The following is a 13,031-nucleotide window of genomic DNA, read 5'->3' on the forward strand; positions in this document are numbered from 1 at the left end:
TTACATATTACGTCAAACGGAAGGCATTTGACCTCAATACGGCCACGACATCACAACAAAACAAGCTAACGTTAGGCAACCTCTATTTGGCTTAGCGACGCAAAACACAAACTATAATTGAAGACCCCGAAGCCGCCTGCGGTATTTATTATTTATTTAACATCACCAGTCTGCAGTCCAGCGCTGACACTCCACCACCAGAAGCTGAGAAACCTACTACCCGTGTTAGGCTTGTTCGAACCGGGAGTCCATACTCTTTCACTTCGTGAAATTCCCCCCCCCCCTCCGGAAAACACAAACCTCACCCCCCCTCAACCTAAACTCCTAAGCTGTTGGAGCAACACCCTCGTGTAAGGGCTAATTCAACTCGCCTTCTCAAGAGCAATCTTTTGGCCCCAACAGTTAACCCCCCCCTCGAGAAAACACACACCCCACCCCCCTCATCCCAAACTCCTAAGCTGTTGGAGCAACACCCCCGTGTAAGGGCTCATTGAAGTCGCCTTCTCAAGAGCAATCTTTTGGCCCCAACAGTTAAACTCCCCCCCTCGAGAAAACACACACCCCACCCCCCCTCATCCTAAACACCTAAGCTGTTGGACAAACACCCCCGTGTAAGGGCTCATTCAACAGGCCTTCTCAAGATCTGTACTTTGGCCCCAACAGTTACCCCCCCCCCCCCCGAAAAAAAAAAAAACCCCCTTACCCCAATCTCCTAAGCTGCTAGACCAAGAACAACCACGTGGTTCCAAAAGCTCAATATCCCCTCCCTTTTGAAGTTTACCTCACCCCCCTCACACTATCTTATAAACCTCTGGGCCGATACCCTTCGTGTTTGGGTTTATTTTACTCAACACGAGGAGAGGAAGAACTTGGCCCCAACGGTTTTTCACTAAGCAACCACACCTTCAGCGACACTCACCACCACCTAGGAGAGAAATCTCCGGCGCGTATCTGGGTGTACTCGTCACCATCAGTCACCGGCGCATAACACCAGCGTCCCCGTCATCTACTTTATAAGTACCTTTAATTAATTTTAAGTTAACTTTAAGCTATTTTTTAACTAATTTAATATTAATAAATAAAAAAAATAAAAATAAAAATGTCAAGCAAAAGCGAACCAATCTCTAAAACTTCCCGCAACCAAGCCGCGGAGGTGCCTAGCAGGCCAACGCGCACTTTGCGCGAAAAGGCTCTGGTGAAAGCAGCCATGACTCTGCCACCAACCACATCTAAAACAACAGCCCCAAAGCCCCTACCACCTTTACCGGAACCGGAATCGCCGCCACAGTCATCCGCATTACAGATGGACGACCTCAAAATGCAAGATTCACTGGCTGCAGGTGGCGACACCCAAGATGAGATGGAGACCTCGTCGGTGGGATCTGAGACATCCATCGGGAGGCGAGTGAGTCTCCTCTACACGTCTCCCAAAAGGGGCACAGGAGTTGAAATGGACGTGGCAACAAAGGTTGCAAATGACTTGCTTCTCAGAGGCAAAGAATCTTTAGAGACGGCTGGAAATATGAAGAGAGAAAACAAGACAGTTGCCCTCAACAGCTTGCAGGGGCTGTACGAAACTGTCTTGTCTCTGGCTGACTCACGTTCGAGACATAAATTCAACCTTGAAAAAGAACGCTCACGCCACGCACAAGAGCTGGTGCGAGTGGAGAGGGCCCACTCTGCAGAAGTGAAGCAAATCAAGGAGGCCCTCCTCTCGGAAGTGAGTCTCGCGAGAGCAGGCATCACGGAAACCCTAAAAGAGACGCAAGCTGTACGCAGCTGGCTAGGGTACGAGACCGTGGAACCCTTCAGTCAGCTGAAGGAGCTTCACCGGGAGACTGGCAACCTCGTTGCCGAAATCAAAACAAAACTCTCTGCCAAGGAGCTCGGCAGCGAATCCACGGACGATAAATTAAGCTCCCTGGAAAAAAAGGTCCAAAGTCTTAACAATGGCATCGGACACTTATCAAACCAGCTGGCCGAGCTCACAAAATTACTGACATCCTCAGGCGGAGAGGGGTCTACCCGAGAAGCTCCTATCCAAAAAACATTGTGCCTATCTCAAATAATAAACAATCTTGACGCAATCTCCCTAAAAATAGACAACCTCCCTCAACCACCCCCTCCACTCCCCCCTACACCACTGCCGACAGAACAGCTATCTGATGACCTGAAGCGTGTCTTTCACCGCCTTGACCAAATGTGCACAGAAATACGCGAGCTGCGCGAAACGACCAGCGCACAACCCCCACCCTCACAAACAGCTCACAACCTGGGCACGGAGCTGGCAATGGCGGAAGTAAAGAAGACGTTGGCTTCCATACAAAAGGGAGTCACGGGTCTTAATACGGCTGACAGACCAACAAAAGGGCCAATCACCTACGCCCAGGCAGTGGCAAAAACACCGCCACCACGACTCCCTAACCATACCCTCATTATCTCCTCGACGGACCCCAAACACACTGGGGAACAGGTTATCGAGAGAGTTAGGGGGGCCCTCGATCTTACCAAAACGGGGGCCAAAGTGGAAAAAGTTAGGAAAGCCAAAAATCAGAAGGTCGTTCTGAGCTGTCCAAGCTCAGACGACCTAAATCTGATCAAAAACCAGGTCAACAGTAGCAAGGGGTTATCGGCACAGGAGCCGAAACCAATAAATCCTCTTGTCTGCATCAGAGGGGTACTGTCCTGTCACAAGGACGAGGAAATAATTGAACTTTTAAAAACTCAAAACAAACACCTGATGAGTGAACTGGACCAGAAAAATTCAATATTAAAGGTGCGGTATAGGAAGCGCGCGAGAAACCCGCACGAGTGCCACCCTGTCTTGGAGGTCTCTCCAGAATGTTGGAAGGCACTCTGCAAGGCAGAAAAAGTTTACGTGGGTTTAAAAAGATGCCCCATAGAGGACCAATCCCCCTTGGTGCAGTGCTCCAAATGCCTGGGATACGGGCACACTCGAGCGCTGTGCAAGGCACAGGAGCAATCATGCTCGTACTGTGCCAAAACCCACAAGGAGAGGGAGTGTCCTCTTAAGGCGCAAGGAAACACTCCCACGTGCGTCAACTGCCAAAAGGCCAAAAGAGACGGCTCTGACCTGGAACACACTGCATTCAGCAGTGAGTGTCAGGAAAGACAAAAGTGGGACAACATAGCGAGGTCTCGCGTCTCCTACTGCTAAGGTCACCCTAACTACACCCGGGCAATCAGAATCCCCATCCACAAGTATGCGCAAAAGGGAGCTTAAGTTCATACAAGCAAACCTACAGCGCTCAAAACTAGCGACAGTCGAACTGCTCCAGGCTGCCCAAAAGGAAAACATTTCAATAGCACTAGTCCAGGAGCCATACGTAGGCAGGACCGGTGTTGTGAAACAATGCAGTGGCACTCAAGTCATCCAGTGCACCTTGGGCCGCCAAAAACCAGTGAAGGCTGCGGTAATTGTTCTGGGAACAGAGCTAGAGGTCATACACGATCCTCAGCTGGTGACCGAGAATGTGGCCGCGGTCCTCATCAAAGCAGGGCGACTGAAGCTAGGAATAATTTCCATCTACCTGGAAGGGGATCAGGACATCAACCCATACATATCACGCATCAAACTAGTCTGTGATAAATTACCAACAGACAATCTGGTGGTTGCGGGCGACATCAACGCCTGGAGCCACTGGTGGGGCAGCAACTCCGAGGACCACCGTGGTAAAGATTTCAACAATTTCCTAAGTGAGATGAACCTCCAAATTCTTAACACAGGAGCTACGCCAACCTTTGAGACCTACAGGGGCGACAGGCTGTACACAAGTATAGTAGATGTAACTGTGTGCAGCCTGCCACTCCTCGGGAAGATCTCTGGCTGGCAAGTCCGCAGAGGTTTAACAACATCCGATCACAACGCTATAACTTTCGGTATGCGTCTGGAGACAGCCCTGGAAAGCATCAAACCTGTCACCACGCGCATATACAACACAAGGAAAGCGAAGTGGACGGACTTCAACGGTTCTTTCCGGTCAGGACTCTCTGAAAAAGACATCACATCCACCCGAATAGGGAATATTTCAAACCCGGAAGAACTGGAGGAATCTCTCGCAATTTATGTTGAAATCATCCATAAAGCGTGTGAAACGGCAATCCCAAAAGTTGGTATAAACAAGGGAGAGCCTAAGCCACCCTGGTGGTCCCCCTCTCTAGAAGATCTGAAAAGAGAGGTACTCCGCAAAAAACGGAGAATTAAAAATGCAGCTGCCAGTCGCAGACTGTTTGTCATAAACGAATACACTCACGCTAGGGAGGAATACAAAACCAAGGCAGCTGAGGCAGCAACCCAAAGCTGGAAAGAATTTTGTGAGACACAAGACCGTGAGAGTATGTGGGACGGAATCTACAGAGTCATAAGGAAAACGGCCAGAAAACAAGAAGACCTGCTGTTAAGGGACTCCGCCGGCTTAACGCTTTCCCCGGAGCAATCGGCGGAACTCCTGGCCCAGACTTTTTACCCTCGTGACACTGTAGATTCCGAAACGGAACATCAGACCCTGGTGAGAAACCTGTCTGAAAACAGGAAATCCACGGACATCGAAGACCTATCCGCCGATGATCCCCCATTTACGGCCGCGGAACTGGAAACAGTCCTAAACAGGCTTAATCCAAAGAAGGCTCCCGGCCCTGACGGGCTCACGGCAGATATATGCACAGCTGCAATTCGCTGTGACAGAGAGGTGTTCCTGGCGCTGGCCAACAAATGTCTGGCGCTAGAGCACTTCCCGAAGCAGTGGAAGGTAGCGCACGTGTGCATCATCCGTAAACCAGGGAAAGATGATTACACCCACCCAAAATCCTACAGGCCAATTGGTCTCTTATCGGTCCTAGGCAAAATAGTTGAAAAACTCACAGTCACCAGACTGCAATGGCTCTTCCTCCCTACCCTAAACAACAAGCAATACGGGTTCACTCCTCAGCGTAGCACAGAAGACGCCCTCTATGACCTTCTACAACATATCAACACACAGGTAAGTTACAAGAAAATTGTGCTTATGGTGTCGTTGGACATAGAGGGGGCTTTTGACAACGCGTGGTGGCCTGCCCTAAAGAAACAACTTATTAACAAGAGGTGCCCAAAAAACCTTTACGGCCTTATAACATCCTACCTTTGTGACAGGACAGTCAGGGTCAATTACGCAAGAGCAGTATTCGAAAGGGGCACCAACAAAGGGTGCATCCAGGGCTCCATAGGAGGGCCTACCTTCTGGAACCTAATTTTAGATACGCTCCTCCAAAAACTAAATAGCCTAGGCGTCTACTGCCAAGCATTTGCAGATGACGTAGTCCTAATATTCTCAGCCCCGACAGTCGAAAAAATTCAAAGCACAGCCAACACCACCTTAGAGGCTGTGCAAACATGGGGAAAACAAAATAAGTTGAACTTTGCCGCACACAAGACCAATGCGATGATAATAACTCGTAAACTAAAATACGACCTCCCCATAATAAACATGTCAGGGATCCAGCTAAAACTCGTAAAAGAAATAAAGTTGCTGGGTCTTATCATCGACTGCAAACTCACCTTTAACTCACACGTGGCGGCCACTTGTAGAAAGGCAGCCGACATATATAAACAGCTAGCGTGTGCAGCAAAAGTGAGTTGGGGTCTAAACAAAGAGATAATAAGGACCATATATGTGTCGGTGATAGAGCCAATCGTGCTATACGCGGCAAGCGCGTGGTATCCTGCAGCGGAAAAACTATCAATCAGAGACCAACTGTCCTCGCTGCAGAGAGGCTTTGCAATAAAGATTTGCAAAGCCTATCGCACGGTGTCTCTAACATCGGCGCTCATACTTTCCGGGTTGCTGCCACTCGACCTCAGGGTCCAGGAAGCGGCAGCCTTCTTCAAAATCAAAAAAGGCTACTCGGAGGAGCATATCCCGCCAGGAAGAGAGGTGGAGCAAAAAGTGGGATATCTCCACAACCCACATCCCTCAACTCTGATAATAACAGAGTTCGAGCGTCTTGAAAATCTGGATCCAAATACTTTGGAGACCTATCATGTAGTCGGTCCCCAAATCTTCACCGACGGCAGCAAAATAGAGGGGAAGGTAGGTGCTGCCCTAACATGGTGGGACAAAGGTAAAGAGACCAGGTACTCCACCTTCCGACTAGAGTCACACAACACTGTCTTCCAATCGGAGATGTATGCGCTCTACAGAGCGGTCAAGATGGCAAGGAGCTCAAAAGCCAAAACTGTAAATATCATGAGCGACTCAAGATCTTCGCTTGAGCTTTTAAAAAATCCATGTGTTACACACCAACTAGCTCTGGAGATTAAAAAACTCATCGCGGAAACCCGAGCAGAAGACAGAGAGGTGAGACTCTTCTGGCTAAGGGCTCACGTGGGAACACCCGGGAATGAGAGAGCAGACCAACTAGCAAAAAAGGCTGCTCTCACCAAAAAGACGGCCCCTGATTACAGTAAAGTGCCCCTTTCATACATTAAGCGGAAAATCAGGGAGGTAACAATTCAAAAATGGCAACAACGCTACGAATCCTCCACCACAGGGTCGGTCACCCAGGCATTTCTGCCGACCGTCTCTTCTGCGAGACGAGTACTGAAGGACACCACATTGACACCAACTTTAGTCCAAGTCTTAACTGGCCATGGAGGATTCGCGGCCTATTTACACAGATTCAACCTAATAGACAGCCCATCCTGCGTCTGCGACTCGTCGTGCCACGAGACCATCTGGCACATTTTATTCGAGTGCCCAAGATTTGGTGGAGACAGACTCTCACTCGAAATTCAAACTCAGACCCAACTGAGCCAAGAGTCTCTACCCACCATCATGGAGACTGAGAGTCTGAGGAAGCCATTCCTGGCCTTTGCCGCTAAAATCGCACGAGTCGCAGCAATAAACAACGGCTCAACAATTGCATCCAAGGATTTGCCCCACCAACCACAAGTCCCCACCCCTACAACGCCTGCAAACAGTAGGCCACTCATCACAACCACAGCAGGTCTAAATAACGTTATTACCCCAGCGCCGACAAACTCCAGTGAACAACTACTGGAGTGCGCCAAAGTAGGGGTACCAAAACTGAGAGTTCGTAGCATCGCACTCTTCATGGACAACGACAATGAGTCATTTGGAATTTCCTTCTGCCGGGAAATCACAAACAATCAGCTGGCCATCTCACCCGGCCTCGCAGCTCTGCGGTTTGGAAGTACCAACAAAGCCGTGATGAAGCGTAGTAGCTACATAGCTCTTCCTCTGGCAACATTCATGGGCCACTCCTGCCGGGTGGTACGATTGCAAAACAAGGCGGTCGTACTCCTCGAATGGAAAGTCGAGTCCCCATTCACCCAGGCATGTTTGATACTTACCAGTCTTGCGCAGAGTTGCCAATCAGCGGGAGCACACCTACCCCGCATTATTAGCGTCGACGCTATGGCCATCGGGTATCAGAAAGGTGAAGTTGTGGACCGTTGCGGATGCGTCACTGCCTCAAAACATTATGAGGTAATAGTTTATGAAGACCGAGGGGAAAACTTAGACTACCTCAAACCCCACGTACGCGCCGCATCGACCGCACCATATCACCTACCCACCGGCGTCAACCATCCACCAACAATCAGTGGCTCAGAGCGGCTACAACAAAAAATTGCAGCCGAAAGGCTCTCAGCATTAGAGAGTAGTCGAAGTCCAAAAGAGTGCCCTGAAACCCGGAGCCGAATGAAGGCCCTCTCTGACTTCTTTAAAGTAGTCATGGGTCGGCCAACTGAAGGCAACCCGAGTGGAAGGCAAACCTCAGCTGTGGAGAGATTTTTAACTCCAAACAAGGCCACAGAACGGCCAACGGATAGGACAAAGCGAACTCGGGCTGATTTCGGGCAAATCAATTCACCACAATACAGAACCGTCGCAAAACCCCTCGACCACATTATCAACGCCTTTCTGGAATTCCGCGCTATCATCGAGGCAACCAGAGAGGTCAGTCTGGCAACATGCAGAAACATCATGCATGCCTATCAGCTTAACAACCTTGCGCTGCTAAGGGTCAGACTCGAGGAGGCGGACGCAGCCATCTATAACAACGCAACATCTAAAGTCATACATGGACAAATGTCCGGTCCTTACATGGCTGCGTTCAGCTCTAGCGTTGGTTTTGTTCCTATAGACGAGAATGCACTCAAAATCAAGGGAACCACCACTTTTAAAACCCCCGAGGGAGATCCCATCGTCGTGACCGCCCGTTGCACCAAGATTATGCTGGATGACAGGATCCTGGACATGGCAAAAACCATTGCCCCGGGTCCTGACATCTCGGCGTACGGGAGTGACTGGGTGGTACCCGACATCAAGTGGATCAACGGAGTGCCGGGCTGCGGCAAAACAACATATTTGGTAAAACACTTCGACGAGACCAATGATGTAATTGCGACAACCACAGTAGAGGCGGCAAAAGATCTGAGAGAGAAGCTAGCGCACCGCATAAAAGGAGAGGAAAAAATACGAGTGCGCACAATAGCTTCAATCCTCACAAATGGATTCAGGGGGTCCTTCAGTTGTAAACGGTTAACCGTGGACGAAGCCCTCATGAACCATTTTGGCTCTATAATTATGGCCGCCAAGCTGTCTGGCGCAGTGGAAGTGGTCTTAGTCGGAGATGTAAACCAACTGCCGTTTATCGACAGAGATAATCTCTTTCACATGAGATACTGTCGGCCCGACTCTATCACAATGATCCACCAAAACTTACTTTGCACACACCGCAATCCGATGGATGTTGCCTTCGCCCTCAGTGAAGTGTACTCTGGCATATACTCATCTCAGCCCAGAGTGCACTCATTAATCCAAAAGGGATATAGAGATGCGGTTATCCCAAGATCCTTGGAAAATACCCTCTACCTCGTACACACACAGGAGGAAAAGAGCACCCTTTCCAACCAGGGCTATGGAGCGGGGTCGGGTTCCCGCATCTTAACCATCCACGAGGCACAAGGCCTAACGTACGAAACCGTCTTCATCCTGAAATCAAACGCCAAAAAACTCAGCCTGCACGACAGTGTACCTCACGCGGTTGTCGCAATATCTAGACACACCAAGACCTGTGTCTACTTCGCTGACGACTGTGGCGACGCGATCGGCAGGTTGATAGGGAGGGCACAGAGGGCCAGTACCAAGAACATCATGGAGTACTGTTTAAAAATGGCCCTCAAGGATAGAAACGGCAGAGTCGTGGAGGCCCTCACAAAATCAATTAAATAAAACCACCTCACCTCCAAAAGCTTGGATTGCGGCAACAATAACCAATACTTCATACTCCTTACCTATCCACTCAATAATATGTATTGTGTTTTTGCCTTTAATAGATTAAATTAAATTTGTATTAGAATTCATTTTAATTGATAAAATTAATAAATATCACTATGTATAAGATTAAATTTGAAACTGTTATAAATTAATTGTATAAATTGTATCACTTATAATATTATGTAAAATAGCATGCACAAAAAAAAATATATATATATATATAATAAAAATTAAAAAAAAAAAAAATAAATATGTAAAAAAAGAAAAAAAAATACTAATAAAAAATATTAACAAAAAAATATATATATATTATAATAAAAAAAAAATATATATTAATTATAATATTAAAAAGAAAAAAAAAAAAAAATACTGCATGTTATAATAAAAAAAAAAAAAATAAAAAAAAAAATGCATGTTATATTATAAAAATTATGCATGTTATAAAACTAGTTAAGAGACTAAAAATAATATGTAATTGTATTATGGTAGTTGACGGGACTACCTCATTAATTGTGACGAGTAAACCATCCTTTTGAAAAACAAAAAATTATATTATCTAAAAAAAAAAAAGGCACGGACCTTGAGTCTGTGGAGTTTGTTTTATTTAAAAAAAAAAAAAAAAAAAAAAACCTAACCTAACCTAACCTAACCTAACCTAACCTAACCTAACCTATCCTAACCTAACCTAACCTAACCTAACCTAACCTAACCTAACCTAACCTAACCTAACCTAACCTAACCTAACCTAACCTAACCTAACCTAACCTAACCTAACCTAACCTAACCTAACCTAACCTAACCTAACCTAACCTAACCTAACCTAACCTAACCTAACCTAACCTAACCTAACCTAACCTAACCTAACCTAACCTAACCTAACCTAACCTAACCTAACCTAACCTAACCTAACCTAACCTAACCTAACCTAACCTAACCTAACCTAACCTAACCTAACCTAACCTAACCTAACCTAACCTAACCTAACCTAACCTAACCTAACCTAACCTAACCTAACCTAACCTAACCTAACCTAACCTAACCTAACCTAACCTAACCTAACCTAACCTAACCTAACCTAACCTAACCTAACCTAACCTAACCTAACCTAACCTAACCTAACCTAACCTAACCTAACCTAACCTAACCTAACCTAACCTAACCTACTACCTACTACCTTACTACCAAATATCTTACTCCAAAATAATAAGTCGTCGTCCAAAATACATTATTTGACCCCAGACTACTTGAATGTAAGATTAAAATTACAATTGTATACCTTTATTTCTTAACCCCACACTCCGCACCCCGCACCCAGGAGAACCGCCCCCGATGCGTCTTTCCAATCTATACATAGCCAGAACGCAACAATAATTGTAATAAATAGGTAACAGATAAGGGTTAGGTTACGTTCGTGTTTTTTTTTTTTGAACTACACAAAAATAGGAGCCCCGCGAAGCGGGGCTCCGTCGCCTCGCAATTTCTTCTTCTGGATTTATTAGATTTTTACTTTTTAGCACTATTGTCAAAACAAGTGACGTTTGTTTGGGAACCTCAATATATTTATCGAATGCCAGATAACAATAAATAAGCGACGTACGTATGGGAACCCCAGTATATTAATTATTGGTATTTGGGAAATATTCTAGCGATTGTTAGCTTTTTTAGCCTTACAATAATGACCAAATTAGAAGTCATGGTATTACATAATTGGTAACATCTAAGTAGTGACAATATATAATACATGGTTTTAGGAAACGTTATTTGGTGACCATTAATTATCCATTTTGGTAGGTAACCGATTAGAATTTTTTTGGTAGTATAATAGGTACTTTTTTGGGTGGTGTTTAAACACAAGCCTTTTTAAAAGAGCAACTATGGAGTTTCTTGCCGATTCTTCTCCATAGATACTGCTTTCCGAATCGGTGGTAAATGTTAAAAATACCTACTTATGTAATGACGATTCGAAAGTGCTACTAAATAGTAGTCTAATTGAATAAATGAATGTTTGAGTTTGAGTTTGAGTTTAGTATGGATTGTAACCGAATCTTTCAATTATTATAAAAAAAAATCGATTTGTTAAAGCAACGGAATAGCTTGTTCAAGTAACAAATTTTATTATATATGATAAGAAAACTATTTTGTTATTGCAACAAAAAATGTATTAGGTACAATAACAAAGCGATTTTGTTAAAACAACAAAATTAACTTCAGAGCAGTGAAAACTCATTTGTTATTGCAACTTAGTTCATCTTGTTAAATAAATCTATCTAAATAAATCACTCTTTAGTGATAAGGCCGCCATCTGTGCTAGTTTAGCTATAAGTTTTAGTTTTATGTTATTTGTATAACTAGCATAGTAAAGTGTCATAAATAAAAATAAATAAAATAAACTAGTTGATTTGTTATTGTAAGTAAATTCATTTTTTATCACAGCATATTTTATTGTTGTCCCTGTTTTTGTTGTTCTAACAAATAATTTGTATGCGTGCATGTAACTTAGATTTCACGAGCCACGAAGAGTCCGCCACCGTCTTTGTGACTAAGTTTAATTATTTTGCCGTGTCTACGTTCGTCCGTTGCTCATATTATTTTATGTAGGGGAGTAGACTATTGGTGCTCAGTAACCGAAAACGTGTATGAGATATATAAAGAATATAAATAATTTGTTAAGTCGTAAAATTTTATGAAAACGTAAAAATTAAAAAAAAAAATGTAACCTTGTTATATATAACAAGGCTAATGATAGATAAAGATATTTTTGAAAGAAAGAAGAAGGAATTTTTAGCAAGTATAGAATTAATCTCCGTTAAATTATCTCGACAATAGTATGCAAAATATCTTGATTCAAACTCAAACTCAAACATTCATTTATTCAATTAGACTACTATTTAGTAGCACTTTCGAATCGTCATTACATAGGTAAGTATTCTTAACATTTACCACCGATTCGGAAAGCAGTATCTATGGAGAAGAATCGGCAAGAAACTCCATAGTTGCTCTTTTAACATCATGTAAATATTACAATATATGAAACTTATATCTAACTACATAATATATCATAATATGCCAATGAACTGTCTTGTGGTTTTTACGCGACAACCCTCCATGGGTTTTTATCGTCCATATATTCCTGAATACTGTAGTACGCTCTCTGAACTAATACATTTTTTATATAAGTTTTAAATTTAGAACTACTAAACTCTTTAATATTGTGAGGAATTCTATTGTAAAAGCGTATACCTTGACCCATAAATGAATTTTTAACTTTAGCTAATCGGAAAAATGGCATTTCAATTCTATTCCTGTTCCTTGTGCCATAATCGTGTCTATCTCCTACTCTTGTGTGTAAGTCGGAGCTTTTGTGTACATGCAAAATATTATTAAATATAGGTATACTGTGATGGTACAGTAAGGATACCAGTATTCTTAAAATGATCTCTTAGTGAGTCCCGAGCACGTAAATTATATAAAGAGCGAATGGCTCTTTTCTGTAAGATAAATATAGTTTACATATCTGCAGCCCTGCCCCACAGTAGAATTCCATAGGACATAATGCTATGAAAGTAGCTGAAATAAACCAATCTAGCCGTATCTTCATCGGTGAGATGCCTTATTTTTCGGACTGCATATGCAGCTGAACTGAGCTTACCTGCAGCGGTGTTGACATGGGCTCCCCACTGTAGTTTCTCGTCCAATGTTAACCCTAGAAATACAGGAGACTCAGTAGGATGC

This window comes from Colias croceus, chromosome 11 (genome assembly GCF_905220415.1).
Source record: "Colias croceus chromosome 11, ilColCroc2.1".
NCBI lineage: Eukaryota > Metazoa > Arthropoda > Insecta > Lepidoptera > Pieridae > Colias > Colias croceus.